Genomic DNA, 13356 nt, shown 5'->3' on the forward strand with positions numbered 1-13356 from the left:
AAGCATTGTTTTTGTTATTTTAATCAATCCGCCTAGCAAACTATAATTATTGTAATAAATTATCTTCTAGTTGGATGAATGAATCACAGACTCTCTAGTCAGCAAGCTCATGGACGATGTAACTATTATATGATATAAACAAAGCTATATTTAGCCATGATGGCTTTCCCTTAAAAACCACTTGCCCAGCTAACAAAGAAAACCGGCGAAAAAACACTACCAGTCCACAGTGGCAAGGTTAATCCAAAGTCAAACACACACTACAAGAACAAGAAGTGACAAACATCGACACCACCAGGATGACACATCAAAATCATAGCTAACCAACAATGAAAATGACACCCATAGTTGTGGCACTAAATCCCAAACTGCTGCTAACTACCCAAGATAGGGACACTTGATTGTATAGCACTGATCTTCCCTCACCATCTTCAGAGTGCGTCCAGTAAGCTAGCGCCGCCATGGCTGAAACCAATGTCTCTCCTCAGGCGACGATGTTGTTAAACATGTTAATGTGGAGGCGTCAAGGGTTCCTATCTTGCGCCTCACACCTGAATATCTAGGGATATAGATCTCCTGTCCTGTTACAACTCTCTCTATCCCGATCTCCTCTCTCTCTTGTATTCTATCCGGTTACAACAATAGACTGCCTTGTACTTCACGTTTACAATCTATATAAACATCGCGGTCTCCCAATCAGGGGGTTGAGACACTTCATTATCGCTTTCATGGTATACATAGCAGGTTTCTTCCACCACGCCTAGCCTTTCCTCATCGATCTCCCAAAACCCATCTCGCTCCGGTCTCTTCCGGCCTCGACTACAACGTCTCTGAGCCGCTCACCCGGATGAACTATGTCCTCTGGCGAGCCCAGGCATGATCCCAGATAAAGGGCGCCGGCCTGTACGGCTACATCGACCAAACCAAGGTAGAACCTCCCAAGATCATCACCACCAAGGACAAGGATGGCAAGGATCAGGTGATCACCAACCCTGCCTATGCCCCCTGGTTAATTCAAGATCAACAGATGGTCGCATATCTTCTTCGAAATCTCTCCAAGGAGGTGTTGGTTCAAGTTGCATCGATGGAAACATCACATGCGATTTGGACGGCCCTGAGCAACATGTTCTGCGCTGTATAGCTCTCCTACATCAACAACATTCGGGCCTCGGTCACCAACGCCTAGAAGGGCAACTAGCCGACGGCTATCTACTTCGGGCACATGTGTGCTCTCTCCGATGAGCTTGCGGTGGTAGGCAAACCGATCGAGGAGGATGAGCTGGCGTCGTTCATCCTCGCGGGGCTTGACATGGAGTATCAGCCCATCATCTCCGCCTTGGATGCACATACTGATCCAGTCACTGTCGAGAACCTCTTCGCCATGGTAGCCAATTTCGACGAGCGCGTCGAGATGTTCCTTGGGACATGCGCCGGCAACTTCAAGTCCTCCGCCATCCTTGCTTCTTGCGACAACTAGGGATCCAACAAGGGTTCCCGTGGTCAGCAGAAGGGTGGCGGCGGTGGTGGATCTCGTCCAGGTAGCAGCGGTGGCAGCTACAACAACGCTGGCGACGACGGCTACAACAATTCTGGCTACTACCCTAGTGGCTACAACAACAACAATGGTGGCGGCGGCCACTACGGTGGTGGTGGTGGCGGTGGCCATTATCATCAGGGAAACAATGACGGCGGCTAGCCTCATCGACACAACAACAGTGGGCGCAACAACTTTCAGGGGTATGAAGGGTATGAAGGTCGTTGTCAAATTTGCAAAAAAAAAAACTAACCATCTCGCCAAAGATTGTGATTGGCGTTATGCTGATGACACATTCCAAAAGAAAAAAGTTGCTGTTGTAGCTGATGCATCGTATGGTGTCTATACCAATTGGTACTTAGACACGGGTGCAACAAATCACATCACCGGTGTCTATACCAATTGTATGGTGTCTATTCCTTGAGTTTCACCCGTTCTTATTTTTGATCAAGAATCAGGCCACGAAGAGAGTTCTCCATAGGGGTACATGTGTGCAAGGACTCTATGAGCTGCTTCCTCAATATTGTCAGTTCAACAAACAAGTCTATGGTGACATCAAGCTTTCTGCTGAAGGGTGGCACAGTCGTTTAGGTCATCCCTCTTTTTGCTACTGTACATCAAATTTTTAGTAAAAATAAACTCCCAATTGTTGGTGAGAAAAATTTAGAAACTATTTTTGATTCTTGTCAAAGAGCAAAAAGTCATCAGTTGCCTTATCCTATTTCTACTAGTGTGTCTACCCAACCATTGCAACTTATTTTCTCTGATGTTTGGGGTCCGGCACCCACCTCCATTGGTAGACACTCTTACATGTGAGTTTTATTGATGATTATAGCAAATACACCTGGATATATCTTCTTAAAAAATGCTCTGACATGTTCCAAGTTTTTTGTAACTTTCAAGCAGTTGTTGAACGAAAGTTTGACCGCAAAATCCTTACCATGCAATCAGACTGGGATGGTGAATATGAGAAGCTTAATTCTTTTTTCGAAAGATAGGAATTTCTCATCACGTGTCTTGCCCGCATGCTCACCGGCAAAATGGCTCCGCTGAACGGAAACATCGACACTTGTTGAAGTAGGTCTTTCCCTCCTAGCTTCTGACTCTATGCCTTTAAAATTTTGGGACGAAGCATTTCTCACTATAGTACATCTTATCAATATGTGGCCTAGTCGTACTATTGCCAATGAAACCCACACTGAACGTCTTCTTCACGTCACACCAGATTATAATACACTTCATATTTTCGGGTGTGCCTGTTGGCCAAACCTTCGTCCCTACAACTCTCAAAAACTTATGTTTCAATCTCAACAGTGTGTCTTTCTTGGTATAGTGCACAACATAAAGGTGTCAAGTGTCTTGATGTGCCCACCGGTCGTGTGTACATGTCCCGCGATGTTGTGTTTGATGAAACTCAATTCCCGTTTGCCAAACTTCATCCAAATACTGGAGCCCTCCTTCGGAAGGAAATACTTCTCCTCCCATATCATCTATCTGGTATTGCTCCTGTGGAAATTGATGATTGTACTGACGTAAATTTGACTAATTCTTCGAATCTTTCATTTGAGTCTGCTGCTACAGGTGAAGCATGTGCTGAAATTGTCACAATGGATCCGCTGCATTCTTCTTTGGGATTTGGGCTTCCAGTCATGCCAGGGCCGACATGATATGTGCCGGGATCCGCTCCTTCATCCCATCCTGCGCCTGCGCCTGCTCCGCCCCAATCTCGTGCCAGCTCGCATCGGTCTACGCCTGGGTCCGACACCGCGGGCGCGCTCCACCAACCAACATGGTTCCCGGCTGAACCTCGGGTCTACTTTTTCGTTAAAAAAAACCTCGGTTCTACACCCGGCGGGCCCCCTCTCTGGCAACCGCAGCAGGCGCGCGCTCCCAGCTGGATTCCATCCCGCCCAGATCCTCTGTGGCCATCCCGTCTTCTCCTATGGTTCAACAGGCCGTAGAAGATCATGTGTCTGGTTCCTCGGGATCGCCAGCCTCGATAGGCGGAGATTGGCGATTCTACTGATGCTGTTGCGTCTGGATATTCTGTGCCAACACATGTTGTTGCTACACTACCTGGTACACGTCTTCGTGCAGGTGTGATTCAACCTACAAATTATAAAGATAAATTTGTTTTGGCTGCTTCCACAGGAGAACCCCCACACATAAAAGGAAGCTCTTGCTAATCCTAGTTGGAAAAAGGCTATGGAGGATGAATATCATGCTCTTCAGAAGAATAACACGTGGCATTTAGTTCCCTCGCGGCAAGGTAAAAATGTGATTGACTACAAGTGGGTGTTTGGGATCAAAAGAAGGTCTGATGGCACGATTGATCATTATAAAGTCAGGCTTGTTGCAAAAGGTTTTAAACAGAGGTATGACATAGATTATGAGGATACTTTCAATCATGTTGTTAATGCTGCTACCATTCGTCTTGTTCTATCCATTGATGTGTCAAGAGGGTGGAGTCTTAGACAGCTAGACATGCAGAATGCGTTTCTTCATGGTGTTCTAATAGAGGAAGTGTACATGAAGCAACCTACTGGGTTTGAGGAAAAAAACAGACCGTCTCACATATGCATGCTTGACAGATCACTCTATGGACTGAAGCAAGCCCCCAAAGCATGGTACTCTAGGTTGAGTACAAAACTGTAACAACTTGGTTTCACTCCTTCAAAATCTGACACATCACTGTTTATTTATAGTAAGTCAAACACTTCAGTTTTTGTGCTTCTCTATGTTGATGACATTATTGTCACAAGCTCATCTAATGAAGCCAGGGGTGGAGGCAGGATTGGAGCTTAAACAGAGCCGAACATGGTGATTCTCACTTAGAGGGGGCCAAGAAAGCTAATTTTATCTAAACATCATGTCTAAACTAGCCTTAAGTACAAAATCATTTGTATTGTTCAAAGCCATAGGGGGAGCCAGGGACCCTGTTGGTCCCCCCTAGCTCCGCCACTGAATTAAGCGATGAGAGCTCTCTTGTCAGATTTGAACTCACAATTTGCTCTTGAGGATCTTGGTGACTTGCATTTTTTTTCCTTGGCATTGAGGTCAAGAGAAACAAAGAAGGTGGTCTTCATCTTTCTCAGGAAAAGTATGCTACAGATCTTTTGAGGAGAGTTGGGTTGCAGGGTTGCAAACCTTCCCCAACACCTTTGTCTAGTTCAGAGAAACTTACACTTGCTGAAGGAGAACTCTTGAATCAAGAGGATGGCACCAAATACAGAAGTCTGGTGTGGCGCTTCAGTACTTGACTCTCACCAGGCCTGATATCTCCTTCGTAGTAAACAAGGTTTGTCAGTATCTTCATGCACCAACCACTGCTCATTGGACGACAGCCAAACCTATACTGAGATATGTGAAAAACACTCTAAGTGTTGGTATAACCTTCAGTAAGTCATCATCCACTCTTGTTAGTGCATTCTCTGATTCTGACTGGGCAGGTTGCTTGGATGATAGAAGATTAACTGGTGGCTTTGAAGTGTTCTTTGGTCCCAACTTGATCTCTTGGTGTGCAAAGAAACATGCCATGGTTTCCAGATCTAGTACTAAGGCAGAATACAAAGCACTTGCCAAAGCAAAAGCTGAAATTATTTGGGTGAAGTCTATGCTTAAGGAACTTGGCATATATAACACTCAGACACCTTGTCTTTGGTGTGACAATCTTGGTGCGACCTACTTGTCAGCTAATCATGTGTTTCATGCACATACTAAACACATTGATATCGATTATCACTTTGTGAGGGAAACGGTTGCTAACAAGGAGTTAGACATTCGATTTGTTCACTTGGAGGATCAAGTTGCTGACGGGTTTACAAAGGCGCTGGCTACAAGGCCGTTTGAGGAGTTTAAGCGTAATTTAAACCTGCACAGTTCAGATTAAGGCAGGGTGTTAAACATGTTAATGTGGAGGCGTCAAGGGTTCCTGTCTTGCGCCTCACACCTGAATATCTAGGGATATAGATCTCATGTCCTGTTACAACTCTCTCTATCCCGATCTCCTCTCTCTCTCTTGTATTCTGTCCGGTTACAACAACGAACTGCCTTGTACTTCACATTTACAATCTTCTAGCAAAAAGGCTCGTGCATTTTTTCGGATTGAGAATTGAAAAAATGATCGTTTTTTGAATTTTTCAGATTTTGAAAATCATTCTTATTTCTCAAATTTTGTTCACAAACTCAAAAAATGTTTGAGTATATCAAAAATGGTCAGAAGTTTCCAAATTTGTTCAGAATTTCCAAAAAAATCACAGTTTCAGAAAATGATCACTTTCTACAAAAGTTGTTTGCCCTTTCTGGATGAAGCTTGAAATTTCACTGTTTGTTTGCATTGTTAAATAATATGTTCACAATTTTCAAAAACGTTCCTGTTTTCCAAATTTGTTCAAAACTTCAAAAAGTGTTAAGGATTTTAAAAAAGTTCTTCATGTCTTCAAAAATTGTTCAGATGTATGAAAATTGTTCCTGTTTTTGTGATTTTTGTTCAGAAATGAAACAAATGCTTGAGAATTGAAAAAATGATCATTTTTTGAATTTTTGGGATTTTGGACATCATTCCTGTTTCTCAAATTTTGTTCACAAACTCAAAAAATGTTTGAGTATATCAAAAAATGGTCAGAAGTTTCCAAATTTATTCAGAATTTCCAAAAAAATCACAGTTTCAAAAAATGATCACTTTCTAAAAAATTGTTCGCCCTTTTTGGATGAAGTTTGAAATTTCACTATTTGTTTGCATTGTTAAATAATATGTTCACAATTTTCAAAAACGTTCCTGTTTTCCAAATTTGTTCACAACTTGAAAAAGTGTTAAGGATTTTAAAAAGTTCTTCATGTCTCCAAAAATTGTTCAGAGGTATAAAAATTGTTCCTGTATTTCTGATTTTTGTTCACAAATGAAACAAATGCTTGAGAATTGAAAAAATGATCATTTTTTGTATTTTCGGATTTTGAAAATCATTCTTGTTTCTCAAATTTTGTTCACAAACTCAAAAAATGTTTGAGTATATCAAAAAATGGTCAGGAGTTTCCAAATTTGTTCAGAATTTCCAAAAAAGTCACAGTTTCAAAAAATGATCACTTTCTACAAAAAATTGTTCACCCTTTTTGATGAAGCATTTCTGGAGCCTGAGTGGATTCAGGCTATGCAAGAAGAATTACATCAGTTCGAGCTCAACAATGTCTAGGAACTGGTCAAACATCCAGATCCTCGCAAGCACAACATCATTGGCACAAAATGGATCTACCGCAACAAGCAAGATGAAAATGGCCTTGTGGTGAGGAATAAGGCACGGCTTGAGGAAGAGAAGTGGAAGTATGAAGAAGGACGAAGATTGAAGAAAGTGCAATACAAGAAACAGCACTACCTCAAGGACAATGTCCTCACTCTCACTCTAGATCAGCTCCTTGCCTTGCAACAGGAAATCAAACAACTGAGTGATGACTTTGCCCGCTACTATGCTGATTGGAAGGGTGCAAAGGTTCGGTTCATCAATCTGACGAAGACTTTCTCTTCAACTACCTCTGCTCCGGTGCATGTTGAAATTCCTCAGGCTGAAGCATCTACCCAGCCCACTGAAGAACATGCCAGCACCGCTGATGTCAGTAGGGCTGCTGAAGAAAATGACAGTACCAGGGCTGATGACTCAATTCCTGCCGCTGATGATATTGCCAGGGCATCCACTAGTGATGCGCCTGAGGAAAGTGAACAAGTCAGGGCAACTGCAACATTTGCTCCTGAAGAAAATTCACCTCCTGTACCTACAACAACTCCAATCCTTCCATCTGCATCAGATGTGAAGAAGACAAAGGCTGCAGAACGTGCAGCGATGAGAAAGAGGAAGGCATCAACTTTTTCAAATTCTTCAGTTCCGAAAAAGATGAAGACTCTGATCAGTTCAATTGACAATCCAATTGATGTCGTTCCTGTTTAATCAATGCCATCAAATGACCTTGTTCCTTACGGTGAAGAATATGAGATTCCCGCGGAATCTGATGAAGAAACTCCATCTGCTCCTTCGACAGAGCAGTTGGACGAAGAAATTGAAGTGGATAAGATCCCTTCAACTCCAGTCATTTCCTCACCTATGCCTCAGTTCACTGCTGAAGAGGCAGGTGTTCAAGAACTTGAAGATGAGGATGTGGACATCGGATGTACCACACCAGTGCTGAATGATGACTTTTGGGAAAGTCCGCACCCCAATTCTCCATTGTTCACTCCTCTCCAAGCTGTTCCTCAGTCCCCAGTCGCTACAGAAGTACGAGTGGAATCTGATGAACCTCGTGCAACCTCGTCCATCCATGAGGAAATTCCAGCCACTAGTGATGATGAAAATGTGAATGAAGAAGTAATGACTCAGGCTGCAACTGCAGAAGAAACTGAAATTCCTTAGCATGAGGAACCTGAGATTGCGATTCCTGAGGTGGTACTACAAATCACTGACACGCCTCAGCCCAGGCCAAAGAATCCCTTCTCCAAGAAGCCAAAATTCAAGGCTGATGATTTCTTCGGCGAGCACATATTCTTCACTGAATTCAACCCTTATGACAATGCTCGTCTTAGAAGGAAGCGTTTCTGGACTACCAGCCAGGCAAACTACTATTCCTCAATTCTCTTTGACAAGGACAAAGTCTTCGATCATGAGCACATTCCTCATGTGGACATGGAATCTATGCCTTGCTTCACGCTGGTTCTAAGTATGCTTCACGATGCAGGCTTGCTGAATTTCTGCTCTGACATCGTTGATTGGAATGAAGAGCTTATTCTTCAGTTCTACGCAACTTTGCATATCACAGGCAATGCTGCTAACGTCAACTCATGGGTGTTGGACTGGATGACTGAAAACACTCACTACAAGGCACCAACCTCTGAATTGCTTCGTGCCTTGCCAATCAGTCCTCCACCAAAAGGCGCTCGCTATCTGTATAATGAACCTGAACTTACTGATCACTATATGCAAGTGCTCATGAATACGCTAAAGCCTGGACAAGCCCAAAGGACCAAATTCCTCGTGAAGGATTTGTTGTATGTGCCGAGAACCATCTACCGCATTCTGACGAAGACCATGAGTCCAATAAAAGGTCATGATTCATCTGATGAAGAAATTATGGGGATGATGAAGAATATGCTCTTCAACATCATGCGTGGTATCCCTATCAATTACCATGATTTCTTCATGAGGACTCTTGCGAATGTTGCACTTTCACCATTTGAGCTGAAGTCTTATGCTCCATGGATCATGAGATTCCTTAGATCAAGGTCTTCACTCAACTACAAGGCTGATACTCTTAACCATGGCAGCTACTTGCCTCCAATTGAAGTCCTCAAGCGAACAATTTCCTCATCCGATGAGAAGGGAAAGTCACCAGCTGTGATCGATGAAGGCATTCGTCCATTGGATGGTCAGTTCCGCAAAGCTGCATCTTATTCCACGAATGATGACTCTGCCACACATGATTCTGCTGCCAATGCTCCAAAGTCAAGTCCTCAAGCTACTGCTCCTCGTGTGATGACAGACCATGAACTGCTTATAAGTCTTCACCAGAAGCTCGATCGGAATCACAAATGGGTTAAGCATCAGTTTGGCTCTATTCTTCACAACATGACCTCTACACATAATGCAGTGAAGAAAAACCACTACTACCTCCATGAAGTGTTTGATCGCACCTGGGCTATTCGGTCACATCTATATGGTGAAGAAGATCTGAAGCAAATGGGCTTCAAGGAAGACTTTGAGTGGTCTGCACCTCCACCGAAGAGATACAAGAAGGTCAAGGTTCCTCCACTGGTCGCAAGCTCATATTCTTCATCAGGCGCCACGGACGAGCATGAAGACTTGGACGACACTGCAGCAGGCCCTACAACGACTCAAGACCCTGACAACACTAGCGCTCCTCCATCATCATGATATTCTTCAGGGGCGTTAGTCCTCAGTTTCAACCCTTTTGGTCATTCGATGACAAAGAGGGAGAAATTTGAGTTAGTCTTCAAGCGGGTCTATATATGGGCGTTTTTTTTGCTAAATTACAACTCTCGTTCTTCTGATGACTTTGCTGGATCGAGTTGTAATCTTAAACTCTATGGTGGCTTGATACTTTTGTTGTGTTCTTCTGCATGCTTATTCCTCATTAATGTTAATGCACGCATGCTGAATTACATCAGTCACCATATTTCATCATGCATTTCAAATTCCTCATATTATATGTCAAATGCGTGTATGAATTACAAGATATAGGGGGAGATCTCCATGATTATACTCTTCAAGTGTGCATTGCTTCAAAAGAAAATTCCTCATGTTGCACATCTTCAGGGGGAGTTCTTCTATATCTTGCAATCAAATTCCTCAATATCAGTATTTACACTTCATACGATTATCCCCGTTGAAAACATAACCTATATTGTCATCAATCACCAAAAAGGGAGATTGTAAGTGCATCTAGTGCCCCTTAGTGATTTTGGTGTATTGAAGACTTATAGGTTAAGGGACTGATGCGTTTGTGAGTGTACACAGGTCTATAAGTCTATGAGGAGTTAGATATTTACAGAGAAAGTCGACCCCTAAAAATGAAGTTCTTCGACTGAAGACTTTGGATTTCTGAAGACTTTGAAAGTGAAGAAATTGGTGTGACCTTGAAGACTTGGTAATCATTCGAGGAACATGAATCATGAAGACTTTTTTTTCGTAGTTTCATTTTCTCTTTCTTGAGTCATATGAAACACCGTACTGTTAAAGGGGGTCGAGGAAATACTAAGGAAAAGTTTCCATGTGATGCTCAACTCAAAATCCTACACCTACCAATCCCTTCGAGTGAAGCCATTGGAAATCCCGCACAGTTCAGTCATATTCTTCAGTGACAGAGACGAAGTTCTTCTAGTCTCTGAGGAATTTGTTCTGACTGAAGAGTTAGGAATTCGCCAGTGTGGATTGCCTACCAAGTGAGAAACATGATAGCCCTGAGGAATTCGAACCCCAAATATTCCGACCGTTACCGTGCTACGCGCCAGTTGTCCCAAAATATCTACCCACCTAACGGTCATATCAGACAAAGGCATTTATGTCTTATCATGTCGGGCTGCTCCCCGGCTATAAATAGCCGCCCCCTACATCCACTAGTTGGTTGGCTGCTCCGAGAGAAACTGACACTTGTCATTTGACAGCAACCCATCCTCCGAGGACTTTGAGTGAAAATCATCAAGTGAGGAAATCCCAAACTCAAACCTACAAAACCCCAAGTGATTGAGCATCACTGAAGAGATTGATCCTGCATGGATCCGACGCTTATTTCCTTTGAAGACTGTGCTTCTTCCAGACGGTTAGGCATCAAGGTCTAGAGCATCCAAGAGGAATTGTGGATCACCGAGTGACCTAGTTTGTGAAGGTTCAGAAGTCACCTGAAGACTTACCACGAGTGATTGGGCGAGGTCTGTGTGACTTTAGCTCAAGGAGAATACGGTGAGGACTGTGTGTCCGGGACTGGGTGTCCTCGAGTTTTAATACTCAGCAGCTCCAACCAGATGTACAACTTAGACAGCAGCTGGAACTGGTCTACCAAATCTTTGTCTTCACCGAGCTACTGGTTCTATTTCCTCAACTCTTTAAATTCCTCATGTATGTTGTTGTGTGCCTGTTCATATCTTTTTGAAGACATTGACTGAAGACTTTCTCAATTTCCTCAGTTCTATTTCTCCAGTCTGTCTGTCTTCTTCCTTGTGTTATCCTGTGTTTACGCTTTCTGTACTCTGTGCTTGTCTTCATTTCATCATGATGACTATGCTTTTGTTTTGTTATGTTCCTTTCTGAGTACTTATTCCGCTGCAAGTAGTTCTTCATTTAGGAATTTCCTCACCAGCAAATTCCTCAGTGAAGAATTCATAAAAATCGCCTATCCACCCCCCCCCCTCTAGTCGATATAACGCACTTTCACACTCGATAAAGCCACCTAATGAAGAAACACAAAATGTGGGCACTTCGTCCTGATTGGTTGGAATGGGGTGGGTCTGGATCGATGAGGTGGCATCACATAATAGATTAGCACAACAAAATTTCTCTCTATCTCTCTCTCTCTCCCTCTCTCTCTCTTATCTCTCCAATCTGTCTCATAGGCTACCTACAATTGCTCCTCTTCGTCGCCGGTGCCACCACTGCTCCACTCCCCCTGCCTTTGTTGCTCCTCTTCTTCTTGGAGAATCCAACAGGAGATATAAGCCATGGTAGACGTCATCACCGGACGCACGACGACCTCCTAATACCGAGCAGGTGCGCTGCTCCCTCTTTATACCTTGCAAGTCGCCCCACCAGTCCGGGCTCTAGCTGCTCCATGAGGCGTTGTCTCCATCGCGACTAGTGTTGGAAATATACCCTAGACGCAATAATAAATGTTATTATTTATTTCCACGTTTGTAAGTCATATTCATATTTCTATGCTAGAATTGATATGGCTCTTGAATGTGAGATTCCAAGAAAAACTCATATGCATGTGTAGAAACATAAACGCAAAGTACGTTCCTAGTCTCACCTCTCCATATTGGGAGATTACACAGTTCAAACAATTAAGAATTTTTCTGAAATTAAAATAAACAAAGAAAAATCTTGAATTCAAGTAAGATTACTAATTACTAAACTTTGATTTTGCCTTTTTGTTATAAAAACTAATAATTATTTATTAAACTAAAAAACTAACCACCGCTTATTGGAAATTATTTCTTAGTCCGAATCATACTAGATTTTCGTGATATAATATAATTTCTAACTGTATACACAGAAAATTTACTCTAATCCATTTTTCCTCTTGAATCCTTTAGTTTTAGTGAGCACATGAAAATTTAATACTATTAATTTCTTATTACCCATAATGGATTTACCTGGACCAATAGATGAGATTCTTATGCTATTTGGGGGATTTGTTCTCCTACTAGGGGGTTTACGAGTAGTATTATGTACCGACCCTAGTTATTCTGCCTTTTCTTTGGGAACTTGGGACCAGTTCTTGTTTATATATCTGTTTTCCGTTTTGTTATTTAATTCCTACTTTGTAGGGGGCGCACAACATCTTATTTATGTGGGAGCCATAAATGTCGTAATCATATTTGTTGTAATGTTCATAAATCGCTTAGGATGATCTAATGATAAGAATCCTTGGAGTATTGGAGATGGGCTCACTTCACTCGTTTGTATAACTATTGGTCTTTCACTAATGACTATTATCCCAGATACGTCATGGTAGAAGGGGATCTCTAAAGCATCATGTATTCATGTTGGACAGGTGTGTTTGGGTGTCTATTCCATGTGCTTTCATCGGCATCGATCTATAATTTATTGTGGGTTTATCTCCACAAATCTTGGAATATAATGCTGTCACTTCTTGCAATGGAAAGCGTAAAGAACACGCGTCTTGTGAAGATAGTGGACTAACAGTACATGATGATATGTTTGTCTTGAAGAATGCTATTAGCTTAGAATCATAAACCCAGCAATATTGCAACCTGGTTTCGTGGTGTAGTTGGTTATCACGTCAGTCTAACACACTGAAGGTCTCCGGTTCGAACCCGGGCGAAGCCACTTTATTTTATTTATGTTTTTTTCGCGTTTCTTCTTTATTCTATCTATTTTTTCATTGTGTAAAAAAAAGTAAAAAATAGGTTAATGGCCCATACAGGTCTCGAACCTGTGACCTTCGCGTTATTAGCACGACGCTCTAACCAGCTGAGCTAATAGGCCTTTTGCGTAATTTTCTTTTTGTCAGGCAATCTATTTGTTGAAACTGAATATGACTTGCACGGTACCACCTTTGTGATGTGATGAAAAGAGTAAGCAGATCAC

General features: G+C 42.5%; 2 non-coding genes across 2 annotated transcripts; one reads left to right on the forward strand and one right to left on the reverse strand.

Annotated features, from left to right (window-relative positions):
• Window positions 1-13021: 13021 nt before the first annotated feature.
• TRNAV-AAC (transfer RNA valine (anticodon AAC)) lies at window positions 13022-13095 on the forward strand. Its single transcript has one exon. It is a non-coding gene; the product is annotated as a tRNA-Val (tRNA).
• Window positions 13096-13180: 85 nt separating this feature from the next.
• TRNAI-AAU (transfer RNA isoleucine (anticodon AAU)) lies at window positions 13181-13254 on the reverse strand. Its single transcript has one exon. It is a non-coding gene; the product is annotated as a tRNA-Ile (tRNA).
• Window positions 13255-13356: the final 102 nt, after the last annotated feature.

The sequence above is a fragment of the Triticum aestivum genome, chromosome 3B (assembly GCF_018294505.1).
Source record: "Triticum aestivum cultivar Chinese Spring chromosome 3B, IWGSC CS RefSeq v2.1, whole genome shotgun sequence".
In the NCBI taxonomy this organism is placed as follows: Eukaryota; Viridiplantae; Streptophyta; class Magnoliopsida; order Poales; family Poaceae; genus Triticum; species Triticum aestivum.